The sequence below is a fragment of the Dermacentor silvarum genome, chromosome 6 (assembly GCF_013339745.2).
Source record: "Dermacentor silvarum isolate Dsil-2018 chromosome 6, BIME_Dsil_1.4, whole genome shotgun sequence".
Classification (NCBI taxonomy): Eukaryota; Metazoa; Arthropoda; class Arachnida; order Ixodida; family Ixodidae; genus Dermacentor; species Dermacentor silvarum.
Window position 1 is genome coordinate 30,129,014 of NC_051159.1, and position 19,547 is coordinate 30,148,560.

Sequence of the window (19,547 nt, forward strand, 5' to 3'; positions counted from 1 at the left end):
AGGAGCTCGTGATACACTCCGATAAAAAAGAAGAAAAAGAAAGACGGAATGTAATGTATTACTGAGTACATTTGAAAATTTTACCCGAAAAAAAGACCAGGTTTTGCAATGGTTCCACAAAAAAAAAGATTTCCCTTGATTATCATCTTGAAAAATGGCACCCGATTTTTACCCCCCCCCCCCGAATTTCAAAGAATATAAAACCCGAGAACGAACAACGCTACATATATGATATCGGTGGACGCGCTCGCCGCATGCCATCGGTGAAGAGACGACGGCTACTCTGGCGCCATCTCGTAGCGGTCGACGCCGCAGAGCCCGTCTTGCGCGGCACTACGCTTCTCACGCCTTTCCCCATACCCTCCTCCTCCGCTTTCCTCCTGGCGCTCTCTTCGCTATCGCCGTCTTTCATCCCCGCGTTCGCTTTAACGTCCTTCGCTGTGCTCGTTTGCTTGGTTACGCCGAGGGCCGACGCGAAACGCAGGAGCTGCGCTCTAAAACAGAAAGTTGTGTATCCGTGAGCTGCGATGGATGTTATCTCTCGGCTCACAATGATGGCCGACTCGCCCAATTTTTCATTGTTTTGATTATTAATCGGGCACGTACGTATTTCGGGGTACACCCGATGACGCAATCGGCCCCAGCGACGCGCCCGGCGCAAGCAGTGCGAAGCGTCGGGAGTAAAGGCGGGAGGGAAATGAGCGAGATCGTGATAGCGTTTATGTATGTATAGTTACCAAAGGCAACTTATTTCGGCGTATATTTATCCTGGCAACTCGCATTGATCGCTTGGAAAAATGTGAGGCGCCACTGGTCTGGCGGAACGCACGGGCTCCGTGCAATGAATTGAATGAAAGGTGCGCGCAAAAACGAGCACATTTTGTAACCACAGTTGCCTTTCCGTATGCCAACAGCAGTTACGGGCGTGGAGTACCGTACTTGGTCATAATTAATGGGTATCTCAACCATTCTTCCGTCATTCGATTTTTCCACGCTGGCGGTTTTCCTTACGCACATCCTCTTCACGCTGCTTTTATCAGTCCCGCGCAGCTTAATCTGACGTCTTGTGCGTAATCTTCCCCGATATCGTCTGGCCGACTTTTTATGGACCGACCTTTTGTCTCGTTGCCACCGGAGTGAAACGACATCGGTTTCTTGCTGATATATATATCTCTCGGCATTTCTCATTACGTGGCCAGGTCTTCCATCTTGAACCTTCGCTACTGTGCCCACGGCTTTTTAAGTTTCATCGGATTTAGCGGTTCCGGACTTAATGTCTCTGTGTATTGCTTCTACTGATCCGCGATCCTTATTATACGGAAAGTAACCGCCAGTCGGCGCTTCAGCACTTTCTTCCGACTCAGCCCGCATGACTGTGTCATCTGGGTCCGCTGTTGAAAAGAACACGCAGTCAATGTTCTGCGATATGTTATTGTTAAATTTAATATGGCACAAAGGCCCACAGAATAATAGTATATATGTATAGTCGGGCACAAAAGTACCGAGACAAGGGTTCCACGACACATATACACTTTGATCTGCTTTGTTAGAGCATGGTGAAGGCAAGGACCTTATAATGTATATATCGCTGCGTAGTTCGCAAAAACTACTACAGGTTGAAACTTCGAGGCTATATGTACTCAGGCTTCGCGGAAATTCGGTTTTACTCGGAAATCCCATGTCCCGTAAACTTTTGTGGCCGACTGTATGTCCAGTTGATTACGTCAGCCACTTCTTTGCCATAAAAAAAAAAAATCTGTCTCTCCCGTAATCGAGAGTAGATGAAATAGCTACTATATGGCCTCTTTTGCTGCATACCTGTGGTGCCACCGCCTTGAACCGCTTGTCTTCTTCCAACAGTGCAGCGCGCTCAGCGTCTGTCGCTACTTGTCGCGGACTGCTCACGACTCACGGACCGCTGGCGTTCAAAAGAGCGCAGGCAACCCTGTCTCGGGGCCAACTTATGTATGGTACCCTCTAGCTGCCTTTTGAACGTTGCTATTGCAAATGGCAAATAAAACTTCAGCGTACTAGAAGTTACTGTTTGAGTGATATAGTGAACAAACATTAGAAAGAAATCGGAAGCAATATTTCTTGTAACTTGTTTGGGAAGTGACTAGCGTATGTAATGCGGTCCTGTACAAAGGGCTGGGGGCCAGAGACCGCATTTTTTTAACTTGTCAATGGTTGCCCGGATGATAATTTTGTTCTCGCAACGATGCCTGGATATTCTCGCTTGAGTGCCCGGATAACGACTCTGGCTTTTGGTTCAAGGTCACTTGAAGGTCGTCTACAATGGCAGCTAAAAGCATTTAGTGCTTAAAACGAAGAAATCTATCGGTTATATTCGTTTTATGCCTAGCAGTTTCTGCTACACTGTATTCATTCGGAGCGTCCGCCACCATGTCAAATACGATATGGCTTATATGGTGCCGAACCTTGGCAGATCCCCACAGCTCAAGCCGTACGTAGCTTCGAGTGTTGTCGAACCAGCAAAGAGCCTTCGTAATCGCATTCCTATACGAACACCTCCGTGATCAGCCGGGGCATACTTGTTCTTTTTCTCTCGGGTAAGGTGAAGCAGTGCGGCTATATATAGACAAGGACAAATAAGTGAAAGCGCATTACGGTGCAAGCGCTGACTTGTGAACGACTCATCGACTTGACAACTGTATCCTTTTATTAGCTAGAGTGCTTTTTTCTACTCAGCAGGTGTGTACTAACCATCATTTTAACGACTCAGTGCTTTTTTCTAGTAACTTGACTTAGTGAATATGAACTTTTTTTTAAGAGTGTATCCTATTGAAAGAACGCCTCCCTTCTCGAGATCAAGCGTGTGTCTACGGAAGTACAAAAGATTATGAGTTATGGTCTCCTAGAAAGGTTGCTTCATTGACTTTACAGTGGCCATGACTGTTGTATTGGCACATTTGTCGCCAGATTTTCTAATTATTAGAGCGCGTACATGATTTTATTTTCTTGTTTTTGTTTGTATACCTTTCTTTAAAAAATGGAGGACGCTTAAGGTTCGCCTTCAGAGTAGATGAGGACAGAACATTTATTTGAAACCAGAGGCTCGTGGTTTCTTCAGATGCGGGAGGCGACGGCGGTTAGTCGCCATGGATCCTCTGCTCCCTGGCGGCGGCCTCTGCCCGCTCCGTGACCCAGGCCTGCTCATCTGGGTTGGAGCTGAGCAGTGTTGCCTCCCACTGCTGCATCGTGGTAATTTGCAAGCCCTGTGGACTACCGCGGATACGTATATGCGGACAGCCCCACAGTATATGGAACAGGTCGGCCCGGGGAGCTCTGCACAGCTTACACTGCGGCGTAAATGTTGCTTGAAAAATGTAGGAATACAGAATTGGTGTTGGGAAGGAGCCCGTCTGTAGTTTCCTCCAGATGAGCTCTTGCCGTTTGGTTAGTGATTCGTGAGCTGGGGGGTATATAAGTCTGCCTAGTTTATAATATTGCGTAATTTCATTATACGTCATCATACGGTCTCGTGTCGACCACCCAAATTCCTCGGTCCCCTCATTCTCCGTTCCGACCTGGGCCTGGCCGTGGGCTTGGGAGGCGAAAGCTCGAGCCTGTCTGTGGGCGGCCTCATTGCCGGGGAGTGAGGAGTGGGCTGGGGCCCAATGAATTTGGACAGTGCGATAGTTAGTGTTTTGGGCAGGAATTTTATTAGCTAGTGGGGAAATGCGCCCTTTACTCTAATTGCGAATAGCTAATTTAGAGTCGCTGATAATGAAAGCGTTGGGAGTGTTGGCTATGGCCAAGGCGATGGCCTGCCTCTTTCGCCTCCTCCGGGTTAGTGGTTTTGACAGAAACTCCCGATAATGTTTGCCCTACATGGTTTATCACCGCGACCGAAAAAGCATGGCGTCCTTGGATCGCGTCCGCGTCAACGTAGGCTGCTTTATGATTAGTTGCAAATCGGGTGTGCAGGGCTTTGCCCCGCTCCACCCGTCTTTCGGTGTGATGGGTGGGGTTCATATGACGAGGTATTGGGAGAATTTTGATATGTGTTCTCTGAACAGGGGGATATATTGGTTTTGGGGGTTATGGTAGGGGTGTAACGAATGCCGGCTTCTGAAAGAGTATAGCGACCGGCTGTAGTTCGCGACAACCTCTCATATTGCGCTGTGAGGTGGGCCTCCACCATCTCCTCTAACGTATTGTTGAGTCCTAGCGCGAGAAGCCTCTCCGTAGAGGTGCGTATCGGTAGGCCGAGGGCCACCTTATACACCCTCCATAGAAGTATTTCTACCCTGGACTTGTCAGCTTGCGTTAAGCGTAGATATGGCAGAGAGTACGCAATTCTGCTCAGCACGAAAGCCTGAACAAGTCTGAGAGTTTCTGCCTCCTTCATGCCCGCGTGCCTGTTAGTAATCCTGTTTATGAGTCTTATTGTTTGTAGTGTCGCCTTCTCCAACCTGTTTAGCGTTTCAGCGTTCCGTCCTTTTTGAATATAAAGCCCGAGGGTCCTAATCGTAGGGACTTTGGTTGGGGGCTGCGAGCACCCCGAGTGCCGCGCTGCTCTCGAAGTAGAAGGAATTCTGATTTCTGTGGCGAACGTTCCAGTCCTCTAGGTCTGACGTAGTCTTCAACTATTTGCACTGCCTGCTGCAGGGTTTCTTCTATGTGCGCGTCGTTCCCTTTGGATACCCAGAGGGTGACGTCATCAGCATAGATGCTATGTTTGAGATCTGGGATCTGGGACAGTAGAGGAGGTAACCCTCTCATCGCCAGATTAAATAGAAAAGGCGACAAAACCGAACCTAGAGGCATCCCTCGACTTCCTAAGTGGATGGTGTTCGAACGCAGATCACCAAAGTTGATCTCCGCTGTGCTGTTGTGTAAAAAGTCTGACATATGAGTAAGTGCGCGGCCCCACGCCTAGCTGATGTAGCGATTGAAGAATAGCTCTATGCGTAATGTTATCGAAGGCTTTTGTCAAGTCTAACCCCAATATCGCCTTAGTGCCCGCCGCAGAGATTCGATCCAGAATGTCATGCCGAATACGCAGCATGGCGTCCTGAGTCGACAGCCCCGGGCCGAACCCGATCAGGGTTGGGGGAAGCAGGTTGTTGTATTCGACAAAGTTGCGGAGTCTATTAAGAACAACATGCTCCATTAGCTTTCCTAAACAGGAGGTAAGCGAAATGGGGCGGAGGTTCTCTAAACATAAGGTTTTGCCTGGTTTCGATATGAAGATAATCCTTGCATGTTTCCATTGCTGTGGGCGCACGCCCTTCTCCCAACATTTGTTCATGTATTCCGTTATAGCCTTAATGGAGGTATCGTCTAAATTTTGAAGAGCTTTATTGGTGATTTGATCTGATCCCGGGGAAGATTTGGTATTTAACTGAAGCGCCGCGGCCCTCACTTCCGCCTCAAGGATGGGAGCATCCATGGTGGGGGTTTCAGGACCTGTGTATAGTCGGGGTGAACTTTGGACGGGTGGGAAGCTATGTATGTTTTTTGGAGGGCTTGTAATAGATCATTGCTGCCCTGAAATTGATGAGCTAAGCGAAGGAGCTTTTCTCGTTGAGCCGATTTACATGTGGCCGGTTCTAGCCTTAAGAGTATAGAACGCGATAGCGTTATCGGGACCCGTTCGCATCGCAACGCGCGACTGTAGGTCTGGTAGAAACGCTGGAAGAGGGGTTTGTGTTTGAGTTTCCTCGTAGCAGAATTAGGTTTTCTCGTACATTCAAATTACAATCCGACACCGATTGATAAACAATCCGACGGCGAATCCGACGGCGAATCCAACGTCGAATAGTAAAGTCGTACTTTACCATTTTCCTGACGGATTTCACTGTGAGAAATTCAATTTTCGTTCACCAAAACCTTGCACCAGGTGGAGGGCCTGGGCGGTCGGGGTGGTTGCCGACGCCGGATTTTCTGCGACACGTGGCCCTTAACGCTGTTGCGTTAAAGATCACCGCCCGTTCCACTCCGTGAAGATGGTCGAACAGCGAAGTAAAACGGCGTTGCATGTAGGCACCCTACAGCGACGCTGTGAACGGCGCTACTTGCAGGGGGTGGGACGCCTCGGCGTCCACGGGCGACGGCGTTCCTAGCGCGTTGCGGGGGATGGGACGCGTCGGCGTCCACGGGCGACGGCGTTCTTAGCGCGTTCCTCACGCTTTTCTACGACGTTCCCAGACAAAAGTCCTTGACCAAAGCTCCGTATATACAACCAACGCTCACGCCAACTCCTCTCACGCCCCACTCCTACGTTGACATACTGGCGTGCCTCACGCTCTCCCCTCCAACATGAGTATTGGATGGCGTGACTTACGTCAAACCCCCTCCCCGTTATCATTTTCATCAGCACCCTCTCACAGCATTCTCACAGGGTTGACTTCTCTCCCGCTGGGCCACGTGGGTTTTAGCGAACCGACAACGACGGCACAGGGTCCGCAGAAACAGCTTCGCTGCAAAAAAATCTAATGCAATTGAGCCATATCAGGCAAACTTGTGCCGTCTATACGTGGACAAGCCTTGCTCTGAGTATGCGAAGCGCCCACAAGCGTGAAATCTTGGCGGGCGTACTATAGAGCACATAGGCCTCTCGCGAGAGCGCTGCTCCAACGAGCGCTTCTGGAGCAGTTCTGAGGGCGCTTCCGTTCGCCGACATCATGTAGCCAGCGCAAACACGTGGGTTTGTTTGCCACCATCCGCGCGAGAGGCCACGCCTCATCTGACCGGCGAATGTGGCAGGTGTGCGCGCTCTGGGAATCGCGATGTTCCTCAGTTACTTGCTGCCCTGGCTGATCCATCACTTTCCGCCCCGTTGTACTGTGCGGTTTGTGCACCATTGGGAAGGAAGCATTAGCACAAGGGTTCGTGGCAACTCGGCATACTGACGGACAGCGATGTACGACTACTGCGGCGAGCACTCAAATGTCTTTAAAGAGTAAAGAGCGCACAACAGTGCGAGATATTTTTATGCAGTGTGCCTACCAACTGAACAGTGTAGGTTACATGCACGTACGCCAGAATTGCGTGCGTGTAAATAGTACATCACCCACCGAGGTGGCTTATTGGTTATGACGTGTTCTGGGTTGCGGTTTCTGTATACGGCCACATTCCGATAGAGCCGGAATGCAAAACTTGCGTGCACCGTGCCTTGATTGCACGTTAAGGGACTACACCCCCCCATTTTTCAACTCGTTGCATTGAATGCAGTGTGATTTGATTTTCGACATCGCGGTTTGGACGTGGGTTCTGGCGGACTTGCAAAGCTTTTTACCCGATGTATTTATAACAGTTGGGTGAGAATATCTGGCCGTTTGTTCTGTGGTTACCGCGCGGATAGCGACGGTTTAGGCAGGTAGAGACTCGAGATGGTTGGATGCGAAGTGCAGTGCACTGTCGGTAGGGCGATTTGAAAAAAAAAAAAAAAGTTTATATAATTAAGTTCTCAGGAATGTTACGCAGCAGGCGAGGGCACATTGGCACACATCGCTGTGCAGAATGGGGAATTCCCCTGCGAAAGCTTTCCGCCCCGGTGTGTACAGACGCGCGCTGTGTACAGATCTCGGCCGGGGAACGAGCAAAACAAGTCAACACGCGGCGATAACCTGTCGCGAGACGAAACGAGCCGCACGGAGGCTGAGCGCCCCCTCCTCCTCCCCCTTGCCGCAGCTGACGTCATAGCAGTTTGCGTGGCGGCTCGTTGCGCGCCGATTGAAATTCAGAAAAAGCGGCCGGGCCGGCGTCGCCGTGTTGTTGCGTGACTGTGCCTTTCCTCCCTGTTTAGCAAAGGTGCGCGATGGCGCCGAGATCCCCCCCGTCCAAGGTCTCGCTTATTTATCGCTTTGTTTTTCGCCGAGCACGTCTCTCACGTTGTCGACCCCCGGGCTACGCGAGCACCCCTGAATCTGTGATGCGGCATTGCGAATGTCGCTGGAATGCGCTCGATTTGCAGAGCCGTGCACTGACGCAAGGCATTCGTCTTTTTTTCCTTTATATTTGTCTGCCCTGCGTACAAGCTCGCGGTCGTCTTCGCGGGCAAACCGCGGTGCTTGAAAAATCAGTGACCACACGTTGAGTTGCCGCTCTGCCGGGTGTCCATATCTCGAGTGTCCAGCTCAGCGTTTTTTTTTTTTTTTCTTCGTGTTACCTGTTTTCACTGCAACGTACTCAACTGAACGGACATAGCAATTTCAAAAGAAACGACAAATTAGTTTCAATTGAAATTAGTTCAGTTGGAAACCGCTTGCTCTTACTAGCCGAGCTAAATAAAGAAAGGGCCGAACTCTCTTGTCTGGTATTTCGCGCCCAGACAGCGATGCTGATTATACCAGTGTGACGACTTCAATTTCATTCTGTTTTCGCCTATTGGAACCGTTTAACAGAAGTTCACAAAAGTACGAGGGTGAAGTCCCAATCGCTTCCTACATTCTTTCTTCGTTGGAAATCGTTTTAACTAGCTTTCGGTAGACGCTCTCGAAATCTGTGATGCCGCGGAGACTTATTCCCGTATTCAGAAATGAGTCAACTTCAAGCCCGTGCTTGACTTGATAGAAATGACGCCCGTCGTGAAAGCGCTGATTAGTGCGGGAAATTGAAGGTGGCTCGATCGTCGCCACCGTCTACGGTTCTCGCGTTCATTTTGTCTTCTTGAAGTTTATTTTAACTTAAAGCGAATACATCATACACTTAGGCATCTCCCGAGACCCAATAATATTGTTTAACGGTCCCAAACGAAAAATAACCATATACAGTTACACAATAAGCTCGTACAAACATTGATGGCGATTAACAAGACGAACAAAAATCAAATGCAAGCCTAGGTTTTGGTTAGTAAGTGACCTCCATAGATTTTTCTTCAAGTGCAAATAAGTAATAGATGTAATATTACAATTAACGGTATCTTAACTTTTCCTAGGTAAGTCGCCAATAATGTGCGCGTAATTTTTGGAGCACAAAACGGTGTCGAGGGCGTTCATCTATTCCTGAGGTGCTGATGTAGCGTCATTGTAGATACTTGAAACTTCCTGTGAATAACCTCAAATATAAATAAGGTTATAAAATAAACCTCATTAGGTCAGACACGTTCAGTATGTCGAGTGCTCTAAAAAAAGAAAAAAAAAACGTTGGCTTTAAATATGTCCGCTGGTGTTGTAGCATGCAGATAGCGTCTTAATTATTATGAGAGCAGCCATTCATATATATTAACCTGCTGATCACGGCGAGACTCGCATGGTGCTCCGTAAGTGTGCAGTATGTAATACATGAGAATTCTTTTTACCATGCAGAGTATAGTTCTAGTAGCTGTCTTACTTTGGTACCTTCGTCACATACAACCTTCTACTTTCCGCGAATTTCCTAGTTTGCTCATGATAGAAAGAGCCGAGCATTTTAGGGGGGGGGGGGGGGGGGGGGAAGAAAAAAAAAAAACATTCGCGCAATGCACGACGAAGGTAATAAGTGGAACACTGATGTATTTGTGAAACGCGGTGATTGGCGCCGTGCAGTGTGATTCTTGTGTTCCTGTGAGTGTAATTGCACTCACTGTCCAACGTGTATATATACTATCCTGAAAGATGACCCTTGTCAGGAGGCATGTAGCGCTTGGCACCGAGTCCTGTCACATCTCGTGGGCATGTTTGTACTCGTTGTCTGAATAAACTTAGAATTGAAATTTTGTTCTGACAGAGTCCGGAACCTCCGCTACCGCATCATTTGTTGCCCGTGAAACGTTCCTTACCAATCAGTCAATTAGGCGAACGAGTGCGTGTTATCCAAAAGCATGCTGCACTGGCCTGATACACAGCAGATAAAGTAATGCAAGTCTATTATAATAATAATTATTTTTTTTGAAGGAGGTGCATATGTCAGCCAATCGCGATTCTTTCGGAATGGTCGCCCGGGCGGGGGAGGAGGGGGTTGACGCCCCCTCTCCTCCTCGCTGCTGGGCAGCAGTTGCGGAAGTAGAGTAGCCGACGCTAATTTTGCGTGGTGTTTCCTGCCTGTTCGTAACCTATTCGCTGGTCTCGCGAGAACGAAGTAATTTCGAGGGTGTTCTTACCCCTGAACACTCCCGTGGTTACGCCTCCGAGTCAAGCGAGGCGTAACCGCGGTAGGTTCTCCTTTTACGTTTTCGTTTCTTTATCTCCCCCGGCGTGGTTTCTACGGTGGTGCGCTTCTAAGCACAAGGTCGCGGGATCAGATGCCGGCCACGGGGACCGCTTTCGATGGCGGCGAAATGCGAACATACCCGTGTACTTAGATTTAGGCGCACGTTAAAGAACCCCAGGTGGTCAGAATTAATCCGGAGCCCCTCACTACGGCCTGCCTCATAATCAGATCGAGGTTTTGGCACGTGAAACTCCATAATTTTTTTTAATCCCCTGGCACGCGTTTCTTTCAATGCGTCGGCAAAGTGCAGACCACTCGGCGGGTCCTTAAATTCAAGGTGTCGATGTGTTTCGAGCAGCGGGTGAAGACGTGGATTCGAGGCGTGGGCGGAGGGATCAATGAGTGAAAAGCGAATAAATGCTAGTCGGGAACATCATAGTACGGGCCCGGGAGGACTGAACAACGCCATGACAACGGGGAAAGTTTCTCTATAATGTTGCCACTCTTTTTATCTGTCTACACAGGGGCACATGGCGATCCCTTGCCAGGTGTGCAGCTCGATGAGCAGCTTTCCAAGAGAAACCTCTATAGCCGCTTCTTATCGTCGCACCTCGGTATCACATGCAGTGGCCGGCTCTTGCCTCCTTGTCGTCCGAACGTGCATTTCGCTTTTTCTTTTTGTAGCATTCCCTGCGGTCGTCATATCCGCGCTGACGCAGTGCGCATGCCCCCCCCCCCCCCCCCCCACACACACACACACACACACACACACATCGGCCCCTATATACTGTGCGCGGCTTTGCGTGAGGTGTTGTCGCTTTTCGATCTCGCTCTCTCGCCTTTAGCGTTTCGGCCTTGCGAGGCCTTAGCAGTGCGCGATTACGCGCGATGATGCCGTGCGTTCGACGCCTTCGTGGTCGATCGAAGCCCGCGCGCCTTGAACTGGCGGCGCGCGCACTGTGAACTGTCAAGGCTACGGCGATGCCCTGCACCGCGGAGAGACGCGCGGCGATGAAAGGTCGGCGCGGGTGGAGAGAGCGGCCCCAGTCTGTCGTGATGTGACGCGGAGAGGGCTGTTTACTGGTCTCGTTGCACGTGCACCTCTGCACTCGCGAACGGCAGGGAAGAGCTGCGGTCGCGTGCAGCTTCCCTATAGCGTCACCCGACAATAGGTTCTCCGGGCAGTCTCTGCATTTGCCTGCTCTCTTGAGACACGGCGCATATACTGGAGCGAAACGCGCGCGATATCTCTCTTCGAACAGAAAAGGGAGATGAAAAAAAAAAAAAAAAAAAAAAAAACGAAAACAAATTGTTCCCGCGTATCCGTGCATTGCAGCGAGGGCTAGCGCGTTAGCGAATCAATAGAGAGAGCCGGCTGCGTGGTCCGACTAAACCACATTCTTTAACGGGCGCCTAAATATAAATCTAAGCCCGTTTTTACATTTCACCGCCATCGAAATGAGGCCGCTGCGGCCCGGAATTGAACCCGCGACATCTAGACCAGCATGCAGCAACGCCATACCATACTGAGCTATACTATACCGCGGCCGGTTGCGCATTTATCGTGGCCAAGCAGCATTCAAGATTCTGGATTTTGAACGGTGAACGGCCGAACATCGCTGGCGATCGCTGTGACGTTCCCGTTGCGGGCCATGCGCCCCGCCCCCTGCGCGCGAAATCGGCGCTTGCAACGGACGACGTCGCGGCTCGGTACAGCTCGGGTCATTTCATGAGCCAAGTTGCCACGACTGTTTATCCTTACGTGCTGCAGTCGGAAACGGCCGTCGGCAACTCGACTCCAAGATTTTCACTCGCAAAGCAGCCCGCGCGACGGATTGCGGAAATCAAATGAACAGCTCGCTGCGTTGCGGGGATGATTGATGAGCGGGCTCCGCATCTCTCTCTCTCTCTCTCTCTTTGTATTAGTACCGCAAAACGCCATCAAGACGACAGCGTACTGCCAACGTCAAAAAAAAAAAAAAAAAAAAAATACAGAACAAGGAACTGAGCGAAGCAGAAGCACCCACAAAGGTTCCCAGAAGGCGTCATTCGGGCATATAACGGTGTGTTTCTAGTATAAAGCTTGCAAGGACTTTACTGGTGCGTCTGCTCGGATATGCCGTATGCAGTGACGATGGACGAGGATCTCCTTTAAGACGCTCTCGAATTTACCACTCTCCGCGATACTCGCTGTGCTGCGTCTGAAACGGTAGCAACGAAATGAGGGGGTTCTCTGCTTTCGATAGCCCCCGTGCGGCAAACTTTCGGGGCGTCTACTGCGTGCCGATCTCGGAAACCGGTCGTCTGTCTACGTATACAGCTTGGCTCTCTCGCGCCGCTGCTAGCTGTCAGCGTAGTGCCGCCTTTTGGTTCTGAATGACCGCGCACACACGCACCAGACAGGCTGTAATGACACGCGTTTGCGCAAACCTTGGCCGCTCTCCCCCCTTTGTGCGGGGAGGTCCCCCCTTTGACGAGCACTGCCTAGCGTTTTATGGCTCGATGTGCTTTGCCTTTCGCGAGGGGGCGAGAATTGGAGCAGTTCTGTGCGAGGGGGGGCAACAATGCAAGTTCTGCTCGAACGGCGCTGCGTCGATGAAGAAAATGAGAAGAGTGGGGCGACGTGTCCGCATGGTTGCATGTGCGCCGGCCTGACTGGCGCGCTGATCGGCTGGCCATTTCGCCGGTGCGCTACAGCGGCCATGAACAAAGGCGCTCGCTTGAGCACCGCTGTCTGCACGTGCCCGAGGCGCCTTGACGCCTTTTCTCCTCCTTCTTTTCTCCCTGTACTGGACACTAGGAAAGGAACAACGACATTTTGGATTTGGAGCATGCAGGGACGTGCGTTTTTCTCTTGAAGTCGTGCTTGCGCTTAGCGCTGCTCGGTTCTTGGTCAAATTTCGCAGCAAGACCGCATTTTATGGTCCGGAGTGGTCGATGTAGCACTTGGCAATGGTGAATTGCCTGATTTCCAAGAAAAAAAAAATGTCTACTTGGGCCTCCGTCTACGTCTCTCGGATGCACACCCGAGCGATTGACGGAAACGAACCTCGAAGGCCGTGCTTTTGCGTATTGCGGACAACAGAAGTGACATAGTCGCCATGTTCACTTTCTGCGAAGGGCGCAGACGAAGACGAATTCGCAGTTTTTTGACAAACCAGACAAATAACAGTACCAAGAGAGAAAGAGAAAAGAGGTGAAAGGTGGATAGCTTAACCAGAATTAATGTACGATTGGCTACTCTGCATAGCGATGTGGCGTAATGGCAGAAAAGATGAGAAAAACAAGATAAATAAAAATAAAACATCGGTTCGCTCATTCTATGTTTTCGATCAGTTCCTTTGCTGTTGAAAAGCGCACTATAGCTCTTTCAATGCAATTCGGGTCGGCGTCGAGCTGGGACCAGGGCCCAAGAATTCTGGCTTCCGTTAGGCGACGGTTGTCGAGCCTGGTGCTCAGAACTTTTCTTTGTGCGTCAAGTGTTACATTGAACGATCCGGACCATTAAATGCGAGTTTACACGTGCCTTAATACCTCCGTGTAAATCTGTTTCCCGTAATCGTTTGCCGGCGGAGATGGGGGGGGGGGGGGGGGGGGGGAGGCGTATACGGGCCGGGCTAACTCTTACACCTGCCATCACCTCGGTTGCACACCCGAAGACCCAGTGTGCATAATAACTCTACGGCTCCAGCTTCTGCAGTGGTCATATTCACCACTTTTTTTTTTTTTTTTTTTTTTTTTTTTTGGCTCTTCCCAGCAGCGAGGGCCACTCGAGAGAAGATTCTAAGAGCTGCCAAGCTACGAACGGATTCAGAGAGTTATAGCTATGATTATAGGCGTTGGCTCGTGGACGATTGCTTCGCTAAGCCACTGCTGCAATTTCTACATAAGAAAGCCCGCGCCTTCGAGCTTTTATTTCAGTAAACATCTATGGCGCACGGTAATCTTCACAAAAGAAAAATAAACACGTTCCCTTCTCGGAAGCTGCTTGCAGTCTCCAATTTCCCGAGCTATAAGGAGCTTCGCATAAAGGAACACATGTCTGCATGAATTAAACTTCGCTTTACGTTTCACTAACAAAACCGAAAGCCACAAAAGCGAGAACCTCGTCGAAATTAAGTGACGCACTTTATGTTTTGTTTTAATGAAGTTCCTTGTTGTTCAATATATTTCCTGCATGTGAGACAAATGAGGACGAGCATCCACTTTGCTATCCTGCACTGGAGAAGAGGAGACCGAAAGATGCATAGCTTGGCGTAGAAGTTCACGTGTTATCGCGTTCGTATATACTCGTCCACTTGGGGGATTCCATGGATTGCGCTGCACACGCGAGTCCAATCGTGAGCAGTGTGATAGGGTGCAACGAGTTCGTTTTTGAGTAGCGATTGCTCGCAACCTGCATTTCAATTTCACATATCTAGGCGTATGCAACGAGTGTAGCTTTCCCATTGAACACTTGAACTAATTAAAAAGTTTAATACCAGGTGTCTGACTTCTTTAAAGGGGCACTAAAGCAAAACAATAAAGTATTCTTCGAAAACTCTGCTGTCGTTAATTACACTGAAATAGCTAAATTATTAGAAGAGAAAATGAAGCTCAAAGTTATTTTTTTTTATTTTAGAAACCCCAACGTCAGCACTTCAGTGTGACATCACGACTTCTAAAGTAATTTTTCGTATTTGGGACACGCTAGCTCAGTAAAAGTTCACGAAACTTGCTACATTCAGCCTTGGGCTCCTTTAGAACACAATGTAGTCAATCTTTACCGCTAAAGAACAAACTGAGACCTAGAAGACGCTGTAAAAATCTATGACGTCACGGTGAGCTGGTGCGGGAACTTCAAGGTGGCGTTGCCACTCGCCTGTGTGTTTTTCGTTTCTTTCTGGCTTACCAAGCGTTTTCTCGCGGTAAGAGTGGTTGGTGTTTTCGGTATCGTGGAAGGGTAATCTACGGATACATATAAAATCATTTTTCCCTTTAGTGTCCCTTTAAAGCAATTGGTATGTTCCCTCAAGCTCGAGTGGGGTATACTTGCAACGTCTTCGACACACGTCATTGTATTAATCATCGCACGAAGCCGACCGACAACAGACAAAAAAAAAAAAAAAAGGCATAGAAAAAATTGAGTTTTCTTACTAATGATTGTTATTGAGCTGGTAGAGGTGCGCATAAGGGTTACATTACCGTCAGACTTCACATTCTTACTGTATAGGAAAAGGAAAGGGGAAGAAACGGCTAGTTACCGCCGGGAGGTGCCGACGTCGCCGCCTCCCGCAAATCGTGGACACGGGCGCAGCCGCGTCGACGACGGAGTCGCGTCTTTAATTGCGCAACTGGCTTTGTGATAACAGCTGTGCCTGCTCCCTTTCATTTCGCCGGCTGCTAGCTGCGCCCTTATTCTGTGAGATGTCGCTACGTGCTCTCCTCTCGTGTCGCGCGTTTTGGATTGCTAACGGCCTGGGCTGCTGCGTGAAGCTCTATATACGTTGGATGGGACCGGAGTTGGGTTTGCGTTGTCCAGCGGTTCTTACGAACGCCCTCCTCTCTCAGCTCTTCTTTCCTTCCCGTTAACTGGTCGGTGGGTTGTGTAATATTGAAGCCCCAAGGTCAAAGACGCCGTGTAATGAGGGGCTCCGAAAACGTCTGGCCGTTTTTTCACGTGTACAGTACTCGATCGAAGCGCGATCCGCGAGTGTATGCGACCGAGGCTGCAGAACGCCGTATAGCCGCTGCGGTTGGCGAAATTAACCCGTTGTGTGCTCAATGGACGTCGGCTAAAACCAGGCCATATATGAGAGGCCAACCGATGACGTGTTCTAAGCACCACGAGCGTGACACGTGCGTCAACCAGCTCAACTGTGCACCGTATGCATTACTGGCGTTGACCGGCGTCTTAGAACTATGATACGCAAACACGACGGCGCAGCTATTTCGCGAGGGTTTATTCGGCTTCCGCGCCCGGGTCGGAGCCAGCAAGGTGACCTTTGCGAGACGTCTTCTGTATACCCGAGGTGCGGTATGGGGAATGCTTAACGCGAGCGAGCCTAATTTATGGTCGGTGCGAGCTTGGCAACGAAAAGAGCGTTGTTGTGCAGTTTCTTTTCGAGCGCGCGGCGCAACACGCCGTGTCGTTCCACGTTTTGCGCACGTGCGTCTAGCCGAGCGTATTGACGTCGTCGCTCGAGGGGTCGTTCTGAGCCGCGTGCGAGCGCATCACGCTTCGCCAGATCGGCGGCGCAGCAGCACGCCATGCGCCCGGCCGTGCGCTCTTGGTCGGGAGCCCGAGGCTGATGACGCACGCCCGCCAAGGAGTGATGGCAATTGCAGCGCAACTGGCGGCTGCCGCTGCTGCACGCCAGCTCGTGCAGAAGGGAACGTGAAAGCCGCCTGCACGCCATCGCGCGCGCACACTCACTTCTTTTTTCTTGCCTGTTGCGAAGAAGCGTGCGTGCTCGCGCGCGTGCTCATCGCTGGCAGCAGAAGCGTCGAGTCAGAAATAGCGAAGAGACAAAGAAAGCGACGGCGGCGAGGCGCTAGGAAACGAAATAGAACTGGACCGTTTCCATCTTTTGCTCCCGCTTTCTCTCTCGCCTGTCTTTGATCCCGACCACGGACGGCAGCCACCCCGCCCGCGCACACTTTCCTATTATACTGTTTGCGTCTTCGCAGCGGTTCCTGTGCGCGTGATTGCGCGGAAAATGAGCTGCCGAATCGGCGGCCGCCCAGAGATCCGTTCGGGCTAAACGTTCTTGCACCGTCTAGCGCGATTGTGCCCCCCCCCCCCCCCCTCTTTTATTCCTTGTCCTTCTTTCTTTCAACTTCCTGCCGATCGCCGGCTTCTGAATCCGAACGCCCCCGTCCGAAGCCGTTTCTCGCCCGTGGTTTTCTGTGGCACCGGTGGCAACTGTCTCCGCATTCGCTTCCGCCGTTTCGGTATCAGCGAACGGTGCAACCTGCGGGGCGCAGGGAAGAAAAAGAAAAGAAAGAAAATGTGTTGCGAGCGGGGGTGGCATGACGCGCACAAGCGAGGAGGCCGACAGAAGGCTGAGGCGAGGGGGAAAAAAATGAGAAGGTAAGGCTTCGGTCAAGGAAGGCAGCCCGGAAGATAAAATACCGAGAGAGGCTGGAAAGCGAGCGATGCGGAGCTGTTCCTCGCGCGCTTCCTTTGGGGCGACGTTGATGATCGCCCTTCGCGTCCAAGGGCGGTCGTCGGTTGGGCAGCGCCGGGCGATCGGAACCACTGCTGCTGCGAGCACCGAGGGCGAGGGAACCTGGCGTCGTCGTCTTCCCGGTGATGATGATGGCGGCGACGAGCCCTGCTTCCACAGAGAAATGAGGGAAAAAAAAAAAGAAGAAACCGCGGGTGCCAGCGAGTCCCTGACTCTTTGGAGCGGGGAGGGAGGCGGTTTAGAATTGTTCTACTCTGCCTACTTTCTCTCACTTCAGCTTCGCTGCTGTGTCTTCGGTCGGCTAGCATTTCTTTTCTTTTGGCTCTGTCGGGTCCCCTCTCTTTAGCGAGAGCCTCGCTGCTCCTCAAGCACGTTCGTCGGTCTCCGCTAGCCGCCTTGCCTTACTTTTTTTTTTTTTTTCTCGCCTCCCTGGCGTTCTTGTTTTCGCCCAATTTTTTTTCTCCCCCACTGGTCCTGTCCACCTCCGAAGCGCGCTTCGTTTTTGTTTTTTCGCCGATGGACGGTCGCCTGCCTCCTTTGCCTCTTCTTTTTTCTTCTTTCCGATACGTGGCTCTTTCTTGGTGCCTTCTTGTTTTTATTTCTCCGCATCGGTTCCCCACGGTCTTCTTTTGCACGTCCCTCTTCTGGCAGCGGTGTTTTTATTAGCTTCGCTTCTTTTTTGCGGCTCTCCGGAGCCGAGAGCAGCTCGCGTTGGGTCCTCCCGCTTTTTATTTTTTTTTTCTCTTTCCTTCTCTTTTCGGGGGGTCTTCACGCGCCAGTGTACGTGCGTGTGCGCGCGCGCTGTTATTGCGTGCGTGCTTCTTTTCGGATTTCGTTCGAAGCCGCGCTGTGTGAGCGCTCGGCGTTCGTTCGCCGCCGGTGGATTCCCTCCTTTCTTTTTGTATTTCTTCCTTTATTTTTATCGCACGTTTCTGCTGCTGCGCCAGCTCGCGCGCGCGCGCGCGCTCTCGCGTTCTCTCTGGCTGTCGTCCGCGTCTCTCTTCTTGCCTCACATTTTCTCTCTCTCCCACTTTTCTTTTTTCTTTCTTTTTCTCTCCACCGCTGGGCTCTCTGTTTTTAGTCGCCATACTCGTTTCTCCACGTAGCTTCTATTTTGTTTTATTTTCTCTCTTACCCTGTCGCTCGGAAAAAAAAAAAAAAAAAGAGCGAGCTAGCGGCGAGTGCCCGCTAACGCTTCTATAGCTCGCGCCGCGCGCTCGGCGTGCTGCGGCAGCAGCAGCTTTTCTTTTTCGCTTCTTCTCTCTTTCGCGTCGCGTGCTTTTATCTTTCCTTTTTTCTCTTTTGTGCCAGTCCGCGGGCGTGCGTGCTGCTGCGCGTGTTGTGCGAGCTGCGTCGCTCGTTCTGCAGCACGCAGTAGTTAGGAGGAGGACGTGGCAAGCGCGTTCCTCCCGTCTCGGCACGCGGCGCTCGCGGCAGCAGCAAACCGTCGCCGCTGCTGTGCCAGAGCCGGGAGTCGACCGGTGTGTGTGTGTGTGGCCGTGTGGCGCTCTTCTTCTACCGCTGTCGTCGCTTCTTGTGCCGCGCTGACGACGAACGCGCTCCGAATCGGTTCGAGCCGGCGCCCGTGTGTACGCCGTGCATGTGGAGAAAAAGAAAACTTGTGCTCCAATCGCCGCCGGACGCAGACTCTCCCCACCGTTGTCGTCGGAAATGCGGCGGCGAGGTAAGCGCTCCGTGACTCTTTCACCATTCGTACTAAATGCGCGTTTTCTCTCGCGGCTAACTTTTTAAAGTCACGTTTGCGGTTGCGTATGAAAGAAACTCCGTGCGCGCGCGCGCGAGCAAACTTCTCCGGGCGTCGCGCGGATATCGCTGGCCGAGTTCGGCGCGACGGTAGCGACCCGAGCCGTCTGAATGGGAAACTAGGCGTGGGAATACGAAAGTAGGGGGCGCGCCGCCGAATGTGGACCGAGATTGAAGAAGGGCTCTGCGGGAAAAGATAAAAAAAAAAGGGGGTTGCGCTTTCGCCCGTCTCTGTTTGCTGTTTCGCCCGTTTCAAGGCGAACGGGAAAAGTAAACGCAAGGTTAGCAAAGGGAGCCGCTTTGAATGTGGCGACACGTAAACGTATTTTATCGCTCCCCGGCGTGTGTGTGTGTGTGTGCGCGCGGTTTTGAGGGCGTTTTCTTTTTCTCTCTATTGACTCTCCTCGTCGTTACGGGCCTGCATTTTTCTGCCGAGACATTTCGGACGGCTTATGAATTTGTTGACGGCGCTATAAATCGCTCGCGGTAGCAGCTCCTCCGCTCATGGAAATTGGC

General features: G+C 51.1%; 1 protein-coding gene across 7 annotated transcripts in view; it reads left to right on the plus strand.

The window, feature by feature from the left end:
• Window positions 1-19,547, plus strand: part of LOC119455368 (sal-like protein 3) — a 136,525-nt gene that overhangs the window by 68,398 nt on the left and 48,580 nt on the right. For 3 of the 7 annotated variants that reach the window (XM_037716755.2, XM_049668729.1, XM_049668730.1), the window contains exon 1: window positions 18,633-18,951. The exons of the other annotated variants lie outside the window; for them this stretch is intronic. The gene's annotated coding sequence lies outside the window, so the exon portion shown is untranslated. Of the gene's footprint in view, window positions 1-18,632; window positions 18,952-19,547 lie in introns of those variants that run through there. 7 annotated transcript variants of the gene reach the window in all.